Genomic DNA, 17,422 nt, shown 5'->3' with positions numbered 1-17,422 from the left:
TAGTCCACGCGAGTCTATCTTATTAGATTTCTCTGATACAAAACTTGGGTTTTTTCAATAAAGGATTTTCCGTCCCTTTTTCCAGTGTATCCTGCACCTATTAATAGTTACATAGGAATGCAATTAATTACAATCAAATTAATATCCCACAACTATAATCTCCTAAAATTGTGGGATTTTATTTTTTCCCACATAAAATAAAAGCGGTTATTATTTGAAAATCACACAGCTGTGATTTATCTGCTTTTACTGGGTCAATGCTGACGTGGGTTTAGATACGCTGCAAAATGTATCTCGTTGGGATATCTCACTGGGAACTTGAATAGTAACAATAATCCTAGCAGCGAGCTAGAGCTTTTCCCATGTCTTTCTGAGGTTGATAATGAAAACACCGTCGTTTCTGCTATTGAAGACATAACGCTCCATCTGAGAATCGTAGTTCTTGATGACAAGGTGAGCTTCATCAGTCAACATCATTTGAATGTCAGCTTCTATGTGAGAGAGCTAACTCGACGGAGCAGTGGATCTCATTAAAAGATGTCTGAAGTTGATTAGTGAAGGTACCATGTGCATGTCTTTTTATAGCGAGATGGATGCCTCACTATTCATTGTTCAGATTCATTCAACTCTTATGCTTAGTTTGTATAATGTATATGATACGCTAAGTATTCTAACAGTCAACATGTCTCATCTATATCTCTTCATATGTAGCGAGGTTGGTGCATGTCTCGCTTTATATTACTGATGTCATCCTTATGATTGTGTTTTCATATACAAAATAGTTTCTCGTCAGTATGCAACTTAATAGTTTGTACATCCGTGTTTCGTTGATTCGTTTTTTCTCAGGTTGACACGTGTCCTCCTATGAAGTATCAGTGGAGTTTTTGTTATAACAATTCTTTATTTATTTTATAATATTATTATATATATTTATAATAAAAATTATGTAGATAAAAATTATATAGAAATTTTATATAAGAAATTTTTTTATTTAAATTTAAAATACTTGAAATATTGTAGATATTTTATATAAGAATTTCATTTGTAAATATTTTATATTAGTCTTCTAATCATATTTAGTGTGCTGATATTATTTATTTTTTTTTTCTTTTTGATCAATATACAAGTGGAGTAAAACATAATGATTTTTATAATTTTATCGATGGATGCATTTCACGTGGTTTTTTTTTTTTTTGAATAGAAGTGTTCTTTATTGACTCGAGCAATCGCTCGTTAAAATAGACATGAAGTCCATAGGAACACTGTTAATAGGGAACATACGTTCAGCAAGAGAAATAGAGTGTCGGGCAACAAAATGCGCGGCACAATTCGCAGAACGCTTAACAAAAAATAAAGCAACATTAGACAAACTTTTTATCATATTTTTGCACTCATCAACAATAAAACCGAAGCCAGAAGCAATTATTTCAGCACTCCGAATTGCCTCTACACAGACCAAGCTGTCTGACTCGATGACTGCCTGGGTATTGCTGTTGCGCTTCAACCAACTTAAAGCCTCCTTTATCCCCATAATTTCAGCTAGCTCGGTTGTAACTTTGCCATTGTAGCAGCCAGCAAAAACAGAGATCAAGGCCCCCTGCGAGTTCCTCACCACGCACCCGTAACCGTGCTTAGAATCTCGATCAAAAGTAGCTGCGTCGACATTGAGCTTAATGCCTGAAACCGGTTTAATCCAACGCTCGGACCCGTCACCTGCTTTAAGTGGAGACAGCGAAGGGATATTCTCCCTACCTTGAGCTTTGAGAAATTGATTAAGACTCGAATTGGCGAACACGACCACATCCCGAATGGTACGAACACGCTGATGCCAAATTAAATCGTTTCTTGCAGACCAAATTGCCCAGCAAAGCACTACAATTTTACCCAGCTCCTCCTTGTTTGCACTGTTGGCCGAAGCTTCCATCCATGACAGCAATGAAGAAGAATCTCTGTCAGCAGTAGAGAGGCCCGAGAACTCCCAACAAGCCCAAGCAAACGGACAAGAAACAAGGAGATGCACTTCCGTTTCCGCGAAGACACCACACATGGGACAAAGGTTATCGACCAAGACTTTTTTGATACAAAGGTTAGCCTTGGTGGCGAGGCAGTTTGACGACGCTCGCCACACCAGATCCTTGGTCTTCGGAGGGACTTTCAATTCCCACAATCTTTTCCAAAATTGAGAGGTCTGGGGCGTATCCGCCTGTTGTTTTTGAGCTTGAAGCAGCTTGTATGCACTACGGACGGAGTAGAAGCCATTACTTTCAGCGAGCCAGTACCAAGAATCTTCCCCACCTACCTGCGAGATGGGTATACCCAGGATAATAGCAGCTTCTGTGGGAGTAAACAGATCACACACAACATCAGAATCCCACCTTTGCTGGCCTATTTGGAATAAGCAATTGACAGTGAAATTTTCCAGTCCAGGAACAGTCGGAGAAGGGTAGCATTTATCCAAAGTAGGGAGCCACGGATCGGAGGTAATCTGAACAGTAAGGCCGGCCCCAATTCGTTTCCTTAAGCCAAGCTTAACAGTGTCCTTAGCCGCATAAATACTACTCCAAATAAAGCTCGGGTTTGAGCCCAACTCAGCAGAAAGATAATCACCATTTGGATAGTATCTAGCTTTGAAGACTTTGCTAGCTAGGGAATCATGTCTGAAAAGCAATCTCCAACCTTGCTTGCCTAACATAGCAAGGTTAAAGTCTCTAAGATTACGAAACCCCATACCTCCTTCAACTTTGTGCTTGGTCATTCTATCCCAACTCATCCAACTAATGCCGCTCCCATTACCATTAGAGTTATTAGATTTCCACCAGAAGCTCGCCATCAATCTCTCCAGTTCCTTACAAGTGCCAATTGGGAAAAGAAACACATTCATGGCATACGACGGGAGGGACTGAACCACAGACTTGATAAGTACTTCTTTCCCAGCTCGCGAGAGGAATTTACCTTCCCAACTATTAATTCTTGATTTCATTCTCTCCTTAAGGAACCCCAACACTGCATTCTTATTACGACCAACGATACTTGGGAGCCCCAAATACATACTATCTACCCCTGCTTCATGGATGTGCATCAAGTCACAAATCCTACTTCTTGTGGTCAACAAGGTGTTAGAACTAAAAAAGGCCGAAGATTTGTGCAGATTGACCTTTTGACCGGAGGCGACTTCAAAGACATGTAATAACGAGAGAACACGAGATGCTTCTTCCTCCGTTGCTTGACAATACACATAACTATCGTCCGCAAACAACAAATGGGAGATAGTGGGCGCACTCCTAGCAACTTTACACCCCGTGAGAAGATGACTGGCTTCATAATGTTTAATCAAAGAGGACAAGCCTTCGGCACAAACAATAAAAAGATAAGGAGATAAGGGACAACCTTGTCGAATGCCTCTAGTAGGAATGATTGGCCCCAGCTTCACTCCTCCGTGCACAACATGATAACAAACTGAATTAACACAACCCATCATTAAGCCAATCCATCGTTCACTAAACCCCATTACCCGAAGGACTGCTTCCAAGAACCTCCACTCTACTCGGTCGTAGGCTTTACTCATATCTAACTTGAGTGCCATATAGCCTTTCCTACCCTTGGTTTTCCTTTTCAAATAGTGCATGACTTCAAAAGCCACCATAACATTGTCGGAAATCAACCGCCCGGAAACAAAAGCACTTTGAGTTTCAGAGATAGCATAATCAAGGACACTCTTCATACGGTTGGCTATGACCTTTGAGGCAATTTTGTAGAGAACATTACAAAGAGAGATTGGCCGCATGTCACCCATTTGAGTTGGGTTCTTCTTCTTAGGAATTAGAACAATGTGAGTATCATTAATCAAGTCCGGGAACTTACCGGAATCAAAGAAATCACGAACAAATTGTACCACGTCCGGCCCAACAATACTCCAATGCTTTTGATAGAAGGCCGGCGTCATACCATCAGCACTTGGGGATTTATCAGGATGCATCTGAAATAAGGCACTTCTCACTTCATCCTCCGAAATAGGCAACAAGAGCTCATCGTTTTGGTCTCGAGACACAGACGGGCGGACACCATCAAGCACCGTGCCTATGTTAATGTTAGAAGATTGGAACAACTCACAAAAGTAACCAGTAATGACGCTCTCCAAACCCGATTCCCAGTTTACCCAAGTGCCATTATTATCTTGGAGCTGACTTATAGTGTTGTTTCTTCTTCTAGAGCTTGCAACGGAGTGAAAGTATTTGCTGTTCTTGTCGCCAGAATTTAGCCAAAACTGCTTAGAGCGTTGTTTCCAAAAAATTTCACGTCGAGCTAACACTTCTGACAATTGCGCCTTAGCTTCCTGATGAACCTGAATAGAAGCCGAATCCCTGCCCCATTTGGTACTCTTAATCTGATTCTTACACTGGGCTATACGGCTTTTGAAACTCCCAGTAATGTCACGGCCCCATCTCTCCAAAACCTCCCCACACTCCTGAATTTTTCTTTGAATACTTGTATGTCCCGAACCCACCCAGCACCCTTCCACAAGTTGTTTACACAAAGGCTCACGGAGCCAAGCATTTTTGAACCGAAAGGAATGAAAGGAAGTAGCTGGAAACACTCCTTTAAACACCAACTGTATGGGACAATGATCAGACGTAGAGAATTCGAGGTTGTAAAGAACCGGTCGGGCAAACAAAGCCAACCAATCGGGATTCACCAAAGCTTTGTCAAGTCTTTCCTCTATCCACTCTCCACTATTTCTTCCCTTCTCCCATGTAAACGGGTAGCCGACAATGGGAAGGTCGACCAAATTGCAATCACTCAACGCCCCCACAAAACCATTTATGAGACTATCCGGATACGCCCTTCCACCTTTCTTCTCAAGTTGAGAGCCCAAGTTGTTTAAATCCCCCATAATACACCAAGGAAGCGTACTATCATTTTTAAGAGAACGAAGGAGAGTCCAAGTCTTGAAACGCAAATCCCGTTTTGGCTCACCATAGATACCCGTAAACCGCCACGGCAAGGAATTTTGAAGATGGATATTGGCGTCGATATGGTTAAAAGAGAAGCCTTGAATCACCACTTCATGCGATACTTTCCACAACAAAGCTAAGCCTCCGCTATGACCCCGATTTTCAACCACAAAGCAACAATCAAAACCCAACTGGGCTCTAATTTTCTCCATACTAACTTTACTACAAATTGTTTCACACAAAAATAACAAGATGGGCTTCTTTTGGAACACAAGGTCCGCTAAGAATTGTCTGGCCCGCGGGTTCCCAAGCCCACGGCAATTCAAACTTATACAACTCATAACTCTGGGCGGGTCTGGAAACCAGAGCCCGCCAAAAAGCCATTTTTTGAAACCCCCACCGTGTCATGTTCCATGACATCAACTCCATCGTTGTGATCTTTTTCTTCTAGGCCCACTATATCTCCCAGCCCATTATCAAGCCTTTTCCTTTTTGAATCAACCAAAGAGTTAAGATTAGAATAAAAAAAATCCCCATTTTTGTGGACATTTAACGCCACCTCATCACCATTATCTTCCAGATTTTCAAACATACTATTTCGGTGCACATTGATAGACAGGTTGGGAGGAAAATCAGCCCCATAATTCTTGTCATTCAATCCCCCAATCACCTCCGAAATTCTGGGGATCACAGTAGCATTCTGCATTGAATTATTGCCGGAGTAATCTTGGTGAGCTCCCCCGCGAACCGCCGCTCCTGATCGGAGCCATTGTGCCCCGAAAGTCGTCTGCCGTCGTTGGGGTAAAGCTTTCAGTTCAAGGCTGTATGGCTTTTCCTGGAGGTGCAAAGGTTTTAGAAAAAGTCTAGGACAAAATCTTTCCGAGTGTCCAATGATTCCGCAGATGAAACAAAAAGTGGGCAACCTTTCGTATTTGAAATTTACCCAGTACCATGAGGAGTCGTCTATGCTGATCTTCATTCTCCTTTTGATCGGCTTGTCAACATTAATCCTTACCCGAATGCGTAGGTAGTCCCTCCAAACTCCCAAGAAATTGTTAGGATCCGATTCAAGAAAAGTGCCTATGAAATTCCCAAGAGCCGTGATCACACTAAGGGTCATATTTCCGGTTTGTAGATTATGAAGCTGTACCCACATATCGACATGGTTGATTTTCACAAGCCTTGGATTGTCCCCTTCTTTCAACCTTGTGAAAATAAAAATAGATTCGGATTGAGTTCCTTGACGTACATTCCCATGCCCGGTTGCCAAAGAGATGCCATCATATTTTGAAAAACATTGAAATCAGAGACTCGACCCGTCAACAGTTTGCCCACCAAACACCATCTAGTATCAATTACCACTTCTTCTGCTTTGTTCACTGAGACCCGTAAAACCTCTCCCTCTTCCTCTTCTAGTGGAACCATGTCCCCACTTGTCAACACATCATTTCTACCCATAGTACTGGACGCCATATCGACACAAACAAAACAAAACTCAAGAACAGCAAACTCTCAAAACAGAGAGACAGCTACGTATCAAAAGATACGACTCAGCACTATTACTTAATAATAATATTACAGTAACAACTTTTAATGGTTAATTAATTATTTCACGTGATTTTTAAAGGTACATGATCTTGAAATATTATTTATATAAATTATTTTTTGATATCAAAATCGAAAATAATTTAAGCCAAATTATATTTGTAAGGTAAGTTAAACTTGATATATCATGATTATATGAAGTACTAATTAGTGATAGAAGACATATATACACTAATGTAGGTGCAGTAGTTAAAAAAATCTTAAAAATTAATATCTCAAATCTCATTTCAAAAAAAAAAATACATTTAATTAAAAAATTAAACATACATATATTGCACTAAAATCACTTCAAAAAAAATTAATTATACATACATTTACATGTAACATCAACCTAGTTATAAATAAAAGATTGTTTTTCAATTTGAGCTACCGTTTTTATTTAAATAAAAATTTATTGTCATCAATATATTTTAGAGCTGTCCTCGATTTTATTTTTATTATTTACAATCCGGTGGAAAACTTAAATTAATGTTATGTGCTTTTTTTTCTGAAGAATATTATGTTCATTGCTAAAGTTACTTTAGTTTCTGAAACAAACAGATGTAAACAAAAAAAAAAAAGACTATTATGTTACATGAGTTTAGATTATCATGTAATGGATGCTGCATGCAATTTTTCATAATATGTAAATGATTATGATTAAATTTCAGTTGAATATTTTGTTTACAAAAATATACGTTGTTTATTTAATGGTAGTAGTACTAGCTTTAATATGGTTGACCTTATTATTGATCTGATCTTCAGCTATAATATTGGATTTTAAATTCAACTACCTTACAATTCGTTTATTCATTTTAGTGCATATCTAGCGTAATCTTGAGTCTCTTTGCCTAAATCATGTAGTAAAATACGTAACTAATTAATAGATTATGTCCCATCCAGTACACATCACTAGCGTTTCAGTTTATAATATAGCCTTTCAGCAAACAAACACAAAAACAAACAGTGTCTGCTTTGTGTTACATTTTGTCTAGCAATTTCACTTGTGACTTGTGTGTTTGATCAATCATATCATTGATGATCGGCATGAAAATGTTTTCTTTTTTTCATTTCTTTTCTTCTTATCGAAACTGTTTTGAGCACCATGTCTTGAAGTGTCATCGTCCGGACAACTGTCCCAGAAAGTTTTAAATAAACTTCCTAAATTTCAAACATTCCCATATCTCAACTTCATATACCTCACTCCATGACAAACCATATTAGGTGGGATAGTTAGAAAAATGAAGACATGAAGGCCCATCGATGAGGCAACTAACATGATGGTGGAGTTGTCATAAAGTGATGCAGCTCAAAGAGGTGGGGGCAATTCATCAAATTACTATTTATTTAAAGGCACACCATTTATATATATATAGTTATATAATATCCCATGAAACTGATAGACCCAATAAGGTTGGATAATATCAATCAAACAAACTGCACTAAACAACATCACACTTAGAACATATACAGTTCCATCCTCTTAATATTATCCACTTTAGTTATTTATTATTATTTTAGTTACTCTTTATTTTTTCTCTAATTTGTCTGTTTCGATCATTATTTGACATATTGGGGTGGAATTTGTAGTTTTGGATTGAGGTTTTCGTAAAATGGGGGGCAAACACAATCTGGACTTGATTTGGGTTTTGGCTTTTGGAAAAAAGAAACAGACCAGCCCTCGGTGTCAATAATATCACTCTTTGAGTTGTGTTATGTGTGCGTATATATATATATATAATAATAATATGTTTGTACTATTCTTTGGGGAAAAGAGAGATAGATCATGAGCTAGAATGCTATAAAGTAATTATACTACTGAATCTGACCAATATTGGTTTTATCCTATTGAGGATTATGGGTCCTTTTAATTTACTACAATTAGGAACTCAAAAATGTATGGTACCCTTTTTGATCGACAAATGGACCCCAACCTCCTGTCACCTCATCCTAATACAAACCCACCATACATATTATTGCTATTCCGTTTCCCTTAAGAGAATACTCTTGCTTTATTAATAATAATATAAATATAATGGCTTTAATATATATGTACGTACCATAAAAATTAAAGACCAAACACCCTAGTTCAATGAAACATAAGTAGGCTTATTAACTTTGGTCAGTAGATTTTGCATTATATTGAGATAGTGAGTGCAATCAACTATAGCTAGAGAGCAAGTAGAGATATAGTGAGTCAAATCGTATAAGAGAGAAATGCCAATTAATTAGGTCATCATATATATTGAGAATATTATAGTTGTAATATGAACAGGTACTAGAAGGACAAAGCCACTGTCCCATGTCGAGTTGGTGCTATACCCCATTATGTCATTTAGGGAATTTAATTGAGACATGTCTTGGGTGTTGTATAGCAACCAAATAGTATTGTTATTCTCAACCATGCACCTTTTTATATAGTAGTACTACTTTATAGCGATATTCATATCTCTAGATAGCTACGTGTGTATAAATACATATATATTGGTGGTCTTTATTTGAGTTATTGCATACTGATCAGAAACCATATGAGGCGGTCGGCGATCTCCCATTTACTATATTGGAATGATTAATTTGATTTGCATTATATATTTGAGAGGCATCCTATGTGTGTTACAAGAATATTCTTTCCTTTTTCTTTCTTTTTTGTGAAATTTGGACCTCTTCAAAGAACGACCAGGTTGTGTAATAATTTGCTCAGTAGTAAAATATTACTGTATAAATATATCCAATTAGAACTAGATCAAACAGAATTTCGACGCTGAATAAAAGAACAGAGAAACAAAATGTATGTTTCAATTTCAGATACGTCAAGTAAATGGCAACCACACTTTACGTAATTGAATAAACTATAAATAATAAAACAGATTACTAGTTTACATGTATTTGTTAGAATATAGCTAATTAATTAGTTTGACACAGTATATTATTTATTGATCATAATGTGATGTACATAAAGTAACACTATTACAATTTAGATCTTAAGTTTTTTTACAATAAATAAAAAGCAGAAATAAAATGTTTTATCTCGTTTATTGTTGGGCGCATAACCTATATCTTCAGTTATATTTAAGAAAAATGATGATAAAGACCGTAAGAATAAAAAAAAATTAAAGACCTATGTCACGACCCGAGCCCTAGGCTGTGGCAGATGTGTAATATCCATAACTTGGGTGGTCAAAGGTCACACTTTGACCCTTGTAGGAAAATAAAGTTTATAAATGATCCTTTTATTTATATTACAAAATACTAATTTAAAAGAATGGATTAACTCCTATATTAATAAAAATATATTAGTAATAAAAATCAGGACCACTCATCAATATAAGAGAACAGTAATATCCCCACAGTTATGTAATCACCAAATAGATATATTTAATAAGTCAATAAAATACCAAAATAATACCTAGCATCCATCATTTCTCATTTCTAACTAGTACATAGCTAATTTAAGTCATCCAGACCATCCATTGGTTCTTAAATACAAAATCAGTCTCATTAGAAGGTGAAAGAGTAAAATATGACTAAACTAATAACGACATTCCTTTCCCAACAGTACCATCCTCATCCACTAGCATCAAACTGAGTTCCTGGAATGGGAGAAAATAGGGGGTGAGCTTATAAAGCCCAGTAGGAAAACAACTAATATCAAAGGACCCTTGGTTTAATAAAATTCCTGCATGGTTAGCTTTATAAAAATAAAATGTCTCATCAACAGTATGAATATGTACAAATAAAATAGAGAGACCACAAATAATCACAAATCAAACGTCAAATGCATATCACACCGTCCACTAGACCCCTAGCTCTCCATACCAAATCATAGAAAACGACATCCAAAACCGGGTAGTCGCATCTGATACCCACCATAAATAACGGGGCTCAGATTTAATTCACTCCTGTACAGATTCTAGGTCTTTCACCTACAGGTGAGTGCACACCTGATCTACCTATGATGACACAGAGACTAGGTCGTGAAACAACAATATGCATCGAACATGATCAACATGGCTCTCATCAATATAACCAAAGCAGGCAAATAATAAGCATAACAAAAGAACATATTCCTTTTTATTTTCTAGAAAATTCGGCAGCATAACATAATTTCGTATTTTGAATAAACCCAAAAATCATAACCTGCATAAATATTTGCACACAAAAATATAATTGGCACCCGGTGCCCCAGAACAGTCCAGAAAATATGCAGATTAAGTTTTCAATTTTTCAAACAATTTTGTAAATCATAAAAATTGGAATATGCCTAATGTTATACAACGCATATAAAAATCAAGTCCAAAAATCAAGTTGAGTCCCTACCTCTCCCGAGTCGTTAAACTTTTTTTTTCCAAAAGACGATCTTAAGCTCTCAAGTCCCGAGCTCCAATTGTTTAGTCCAAACTTACATATTACTCTCACCTATACCATCAAATGATTAAATAATTATCATCATCGCATTCTACATTCAAAACCGAGTCCAACGACATATAATATGACTATATTTAAAATTTGGGATTCCGAAACCTCACCTAAGCGGTGCACATTAACAATCGGTGGCGGTAAAAATTGGTGTACCGGAAATGTCGCCGAAAATAGGAGTAGTACATATCAAAACGACCACCTCGACGAGTAGATCACACTCATGCCAACCGTTTGTCAAAACGGTACACGAGGTCACCGGAAAGTCGCCGGAAAGGGGCGGAGCTACAAAAATGTCACCGGAAAAAGTTGCGAACCGGGAAAAATGGTTTAGTGTAGGTTGTTCTCCTCGACGAGCTGAGTGTAGTGGTGAAAACCTCTCGTCAAACGGACGCCGGAGGTGACCGGAAAACCCGTTCAAAGTTTGAAATCCCAAACTTTGACTTGCGATCCCGAGTCAACGGCGGCGAGAGGAGCGGCGCCGCTTGGGGTGTGAGGTCGCCGGCACTAGGAGGTCGGAGTAGTCCGGCGCGTGAGGTCGGGCGGTGGCCGGAGGTGGGTCGCCGGAGTGTGGTGGTTATGGAGGTTTATGGGTTTTATTTTTTTGGTATTTTAAAGAGAGAGAAAGAGAGAAAGATAGATAAATATATAAACAGAGAGAGAGAGAGAAAACGAAGTCTGTATATAATTAAATTTTTTTTTTTTTATATACATATATATATTATTTTATTATTATTTTATATATATATAAATATATTTGACTCGGTCAAACCGAGTCTTTTCATTCTCCCCCCCTTAAAGAAATTTCGTCCCGAAATTTTAAAGTACAACCTCAAGTTGAAAATTAAACAAATGAGGATACTTCATATACATCTCGGACTCTATCTCCCAAGTAGCCTCGTCTTCCCTGTGGTTTTTCCATAAGACCTTGACTACTGGAATCTCTCTGTTCCTTAACACCTTTAGCTCTCTCGCCAAGATTTTGACAGGTTGCTCTTCATAAGTCACATCTTCCTGGAGAGGGATAGCCTCATACTCAATAACATGTGACGGATCTGGAGTATACTTCCTCAACATAGACACATGGAACACATTATGAACATGTCCCAACCGTCCTGGTAAGTTTAATCGATAAGCGACCTCCCCAATCCTCTCGATAACCTCAAAAGGTCCAATATACCTCGGGGCTAGCTTACCCTTCACTCCAAATCTCGTTACGCCACGCATAGGAGTAACTTTCAAGAAGACATAATCACCAACATTAAACTCAACTTCCCGTCGATGGAGATCGGCATAGCTTTTTTGACGACTCTGAACAACCTTAAGTCTTTCTTGGATTCCCTTAATCTTTTCAGTGGTACTAGTGATAATCTGGGGTCCAATGGTGACATGCTCATCTGGTTCTGCCCAACACAATGGCGATCTGCATGGTCTCCCATATAAGGCCTCATAAGGAGCCATGCCTATACTAGCTTGGTAGCTGTTGTTGTATGTGAATTCCACTAGTGACAAATGTTCTCCCCAACTACCTCCAAAATCCAAAACACAAGAGCGAAGCATGTCTTCCAAAGTCTGTATGGTCCTCTCAGACTGTCCATCTGTCTGTGGATGGTGGGCAGTACTCAAGTGAAGTTCAGTCCCTAAGGCTTGTTGCAAGGCCTTCCAAAACCTTGATGTAAATCGAGGATCTCTATCAGAAACAATGCTTGAAGGTACTCCATGTAGTCGAACTATATTGTCTACATAAAGTCGAGCTAGCTTGGTAAGCTTGTAATCCTTCCTAATTGGAATAAAATGAGCAGACTTAGTCAAACGATCAACAATAACCCAAACAGCGTCATGCTTCAAAGGTGTCAATGGCAATCCAGTAACAAAGTCCATGGTAATCTTGTCCCACTTCCATTCTGGTATAGGCAAAGGTTGAAGTAAACCTGAGGGTCTCTGATGCTCAGCCTTCACTTGCTGACATACTATACACTTAGCTACAAAGCTGGCCACATCTCTTTTCATTCCTTCCCACCAATATTGTCTCTTTAAATCTTGGTACATCTTTGTACTTCCAGGATGTACAGCGAATTTGGATCTATGGGCCTCAATCAAAATGGTCTCCCTAAGTTCAGGGATATCTGCAACAACTAGTCTTCCCATATGGTATAGGTACCCTTCACCATTAACTGTCCACCCATCTAGTTGCTCACCATCCTGGATTCGGTTCCAAATAAGTCTTAATTTCTCATCTTGCCACTGACGTTGCTTAACTTGTTGAAGTAGTACTGGTGTAGCCACTAAGTTAGAGATACAAGCTACTCCTTCCCCTTCATAGTATTGCAAGTTATAATCACCCATTGTTATTGTCCTTTTCCAGTCCTCAAGAGCCAAACATGCCAAAGTACTATGAGGCTTTCTACTTAGTGCATCAGCTACTACATTAGCTTTCCCGGGGTGATACTGCAAAGTGAAATCATAGTCTTCCATATACTCAACCCATCTTCTTTGCCTCAAGTTCAAGTCCCTTTGAGTAAAAAGATACTTCAAGCTCTTATGATCTGAGTATAACTCAAATTTTACGCCATATAAATAACATCTCCAAATTTTCAAGACAAAGATTACCGCAGCAAGTTCTAGGTCATGTGTAGGGTAATTCTTCTCATGTGGTTTCAATTGTCGAGAAGCATAGGCAACCACCTTGCCGTTTTGCATGAGGACACCTCCTAATCCAGTACCTGAAGCATCAGTGAATACCACATATGGTTCCTCACTATTAGGAACAGTGAGAACAGGCGCCGAAGTTAATCTTTCCTTCAATTCTCTAAAAGCTTCTTCGCAACTATCATCCCACACAAACTTTACTTCTTTTCTTGTTAACTTTGTCAAAGGCATAGCAATTCGTGAGAAATTCTCCACAAAGCGACGGTAGTAGCCTGCCAACCCAAGAAAACTTCGAACTTCAGTGACATTCTTTGGTCTTTCCCACTGTAGAATAGAGTCTATCTTTGCAGGATCAACGGTGATACCATCTTGAGAAATTACATGGCCCAAGAACTTGACTTCAGTCATCCAAAATTCACACTTCTCTTTCTTAGCGTATAATTGATGATCTCTCAATGTCTGTAATACTGTTGTCAAGTGTTCAGCATGATCCTCACGTGTCTTAGAATACACCAAGATATCATCAATAAATACCACCACAAACTTATCCAAGAAAGGTCTAAAGACTCTATTCATAAGATCCATAAATGCGGCAGGTGCATTCGTTAACCCAAATGGCATTACCAAAAACTCAAAGTGTCCATACCGTGTCCTGAAAGCAGTCTTAGGGATATCTTCTTCCCTAATCCTCAATTGATGGTAGCCTGACCTCAGATCAATCTTTGAAAAGAACTTTGAACCACCAAGTTGATCAAATAGTTCATCAATCCTCGGTAAAGGATATTTGTTTTTAATTGTCATCTGATTCAACTTTCTATAGTCGACACAAAGTCGCAAAGTCCCATCAGCTTTCTTGGCAAACAAGACTGGAGCTCCCCATGGAGAAGTACTATGTCTGATGTAGCCCTTATCCATTAACTCCCCTAATTGTTTTTTCAATTCAACCAACTCTGCAGGTGCCATGCGATAAGGTGCAATAGAGACTGGTTGAGCTCCGGGAATCAAATCAATGCAAAACTCGATCTCCCTATCAGGTGGTAACCCTGGTAAATCCTCTGGAAACACATCCGGAAAACCACTAACCACTGATATCCAAGGGAACTGGTCTAAATTCCTAGACTCATCATCGATCGCAAACAGATTCCCATAACACTCTAAGTTTCTCTTTCCACCTAAACATGCCCTCAAGATAGGATTTTGTCTCACTGCACTCATGTTGGCTCGATAAACAATGAAATCACCACTAGGGGTTAAAAGAGTCACTCTTTTACGTGAACAATCCACAATAGCTTGGTATTTAGACAACCAATCCATACCAAGAATTACATCAAATTGCCCCATAGGCAACACTAATAAGTTTCCAGACAACTTGTGTCCCTCGAACACAATACAAATTGACCTACATATGGTGGATACCTCACCATGTCCCCCCATAGGTACACTCAAATGCAATGCAGGACTAAAAGTTTCCCAACTCAAACCCAACATACTAGCAAACATCAAAGATATAAAGGAATGCGATGCACCCGTATCAAATAACACATGAGCCCAAGAGTGTGAGATAAGAACCATACCATCGACAACTCCCTGGTCAGCACCGCCCTGCACATCATCAACCCCAAGAGCGTAGGCTTGAGCGGATGACTTTGCTTTTGCCTTGCCCCTTCCCTGACTAGGGTAGCTTGTACTTGCACCAGACCCTCCACCTTGATTGTACCCTCTTTGACTCCCACTAGGAGCAGGAGTCTTGGAGTACCCCATGTTGAACCCTGAACCTTGTGGCCTGAACTGATGTTGATACTGAGACTGCTGGCCCGATTGGGGTGTGAAACCATAGGATGAAGACTGAGACTGGTTTGTCCTGGGCTGTCCATGAAAAGGAGTAGACTCTACATAGTTCCCTATGGATCCTCCATGAGATGCTTGAAATCTTTGTTGTCGTTGCGGGCAATCTTTCTTCTTATGACCTTGTTGACCACAACTGAAACACCCGTATGGTCCACTACGAGTCTTTCCAGATGAACCACTACTAGTGCTACCCCCACTAAATTGTTGTCCTTGGGACCATTGTCCCTGATTCTTCTTGATCATCTTTCGGTCACTTCCTCTTCCTCTGTTTGTGTTCTTCTTCTCATTCCCCTCAACATGAGCCTCAGTTCGCAAGGCTGCTGTCACACACTCAGTCAGGTTGTTAAAGGTCAAAGGGGCTATAGGACCACGTATCGCTGGCCTCAAACGACGCATGAACTGTTCAATCACCAAGGGTTGATCAACAACACCAGGATATGCATAAGAGGATAGCTCTACAAACTTCATGTAAAATTCATTCACAGTCATATCCCCTTGTCTTAGACCATCAAATACTCCAATAAGAGCCCTCCTGTGAGATGGACTAAAATATTGTTCCCTGAAAACTTCCTCAAATTCTCGCCAAGTCATCCCATCAGTTTCCATTGTCCTGGACAAGGTCTCCCACCAATCTGCTGCACCACCCTCTAACTTGGACACAGCGAAAGTAACTTGGTATTCCTCAGGTGTCCCTATTGTGTTGAAATTTTTCTTTATTTGCCTCAACCACCTTTCAGCTACCATGGGATCTTGTCCACCCTCAAACTCAGGCACTTGGATTCGATGAAAGATCTGAAAATGATGACTCTGTCGAGCGGCAGGATCCATTTGTTGAGCGGGAATAGCTCTTAAGGCTTCGAGAAGGGCGTTCATAGGGAATTCAGCTTGTGGAAGTTGGACATTAGCTTGAGGGGCGTCTTCTCCAACCGTTCTCCTTGTCTTCTTTCCTTTTGGAGGCATTTTCTTAGGTCTGAGAACCAAAAGCTACTCAGTTAGTGAGGATTGGATGCTAATAATATAAATATGCCTTATACATATAAATACCAAGATATTTATTACTATTATTATTTAAAATAAATCTAAACTATTTGGTGACACACTCCGAGGTAATTAAACCCGGCGCTCTGATACCATTTTTCTGTCACGACCCGAGCCCTAGGCTGTGGCAGATGTGTAATATCCATAACTTGGGTGGTCAAAGGTCACACTTTGACCCTTGTAGGAAAATAAAGCTTATAAATGATCCTTTTATTTATATTACAAAATACTAATTTAAAAGAATGGATTAACTCCTATATTAATAAAAATATATTAGTAATAAAAATCAGGACCACTCATCAATATAAGAGAACAGTAATATCCCCACAGTTATGTAATCACCAAATAGATATATTTAATAAGTCAATAAAATACCAAAATAATACCTAGCATCCATCATTTCTCATTTCTAACTAGTACATAGCTAATTTAAGTCATCCAGACCATCCATTGGTTCTTAAATACAAAATCAGTCTCATTAGAAGGTGAAAGAGTAAAATATGACTAAACTAATAACGACATTCCTTTCCCAACGGTACCATCCTCATCCACTAGCATCAAACTGAGTTCCTGGAATGGGAGAAAATAGGGGGTGAGCTTATAAAGCCCAGTAGGAAAACAACTAATATCAAAGGACCCTTGGTTTAATAAAATTCCTGCATGGTTAGCTTTATAAAAATAAAATGTCTCATCAACAGTATGAATATGTACAAATAAAATAGAGAGACCACAAATAATCACAAATCAAACGTCAAATGCATATCACACCGTCCACTAGACCCCTAGCTCTCCATACCAAATCATAGAAAACGACATCCAAAACCGGGTAGTCGCATCTAATACCCACCATAAATAACGGGGCTCAGATTCAATTCACTCCTGTACAGATTCTAGGTCTTTCACCTACAGGTGAGTGCACACCTGATCTACCTATG

The sequence above is a fragment of the Cannabis sativa genome, chromosome 5 (genome assembly GCF_029168945.1).
Source record: "Cannabis sativa cultivar Pink pepper isolate KNU-18-1 chromosome 5, ASM2916894v1, whole genome shotgun sequence".
In the NCBI taxonomy this organism is placed as follows: Eukaryota; Viridiplantae; Streptophyta; class Magnoliopsida; order Rosales; family Cannabaceae; genus Cannabis; species Cannabis sativa.
The sequence above is the reverse complement of the archived record's forward strand: the minus strand, read 5'-3'. Positions refer to the sequence as shown.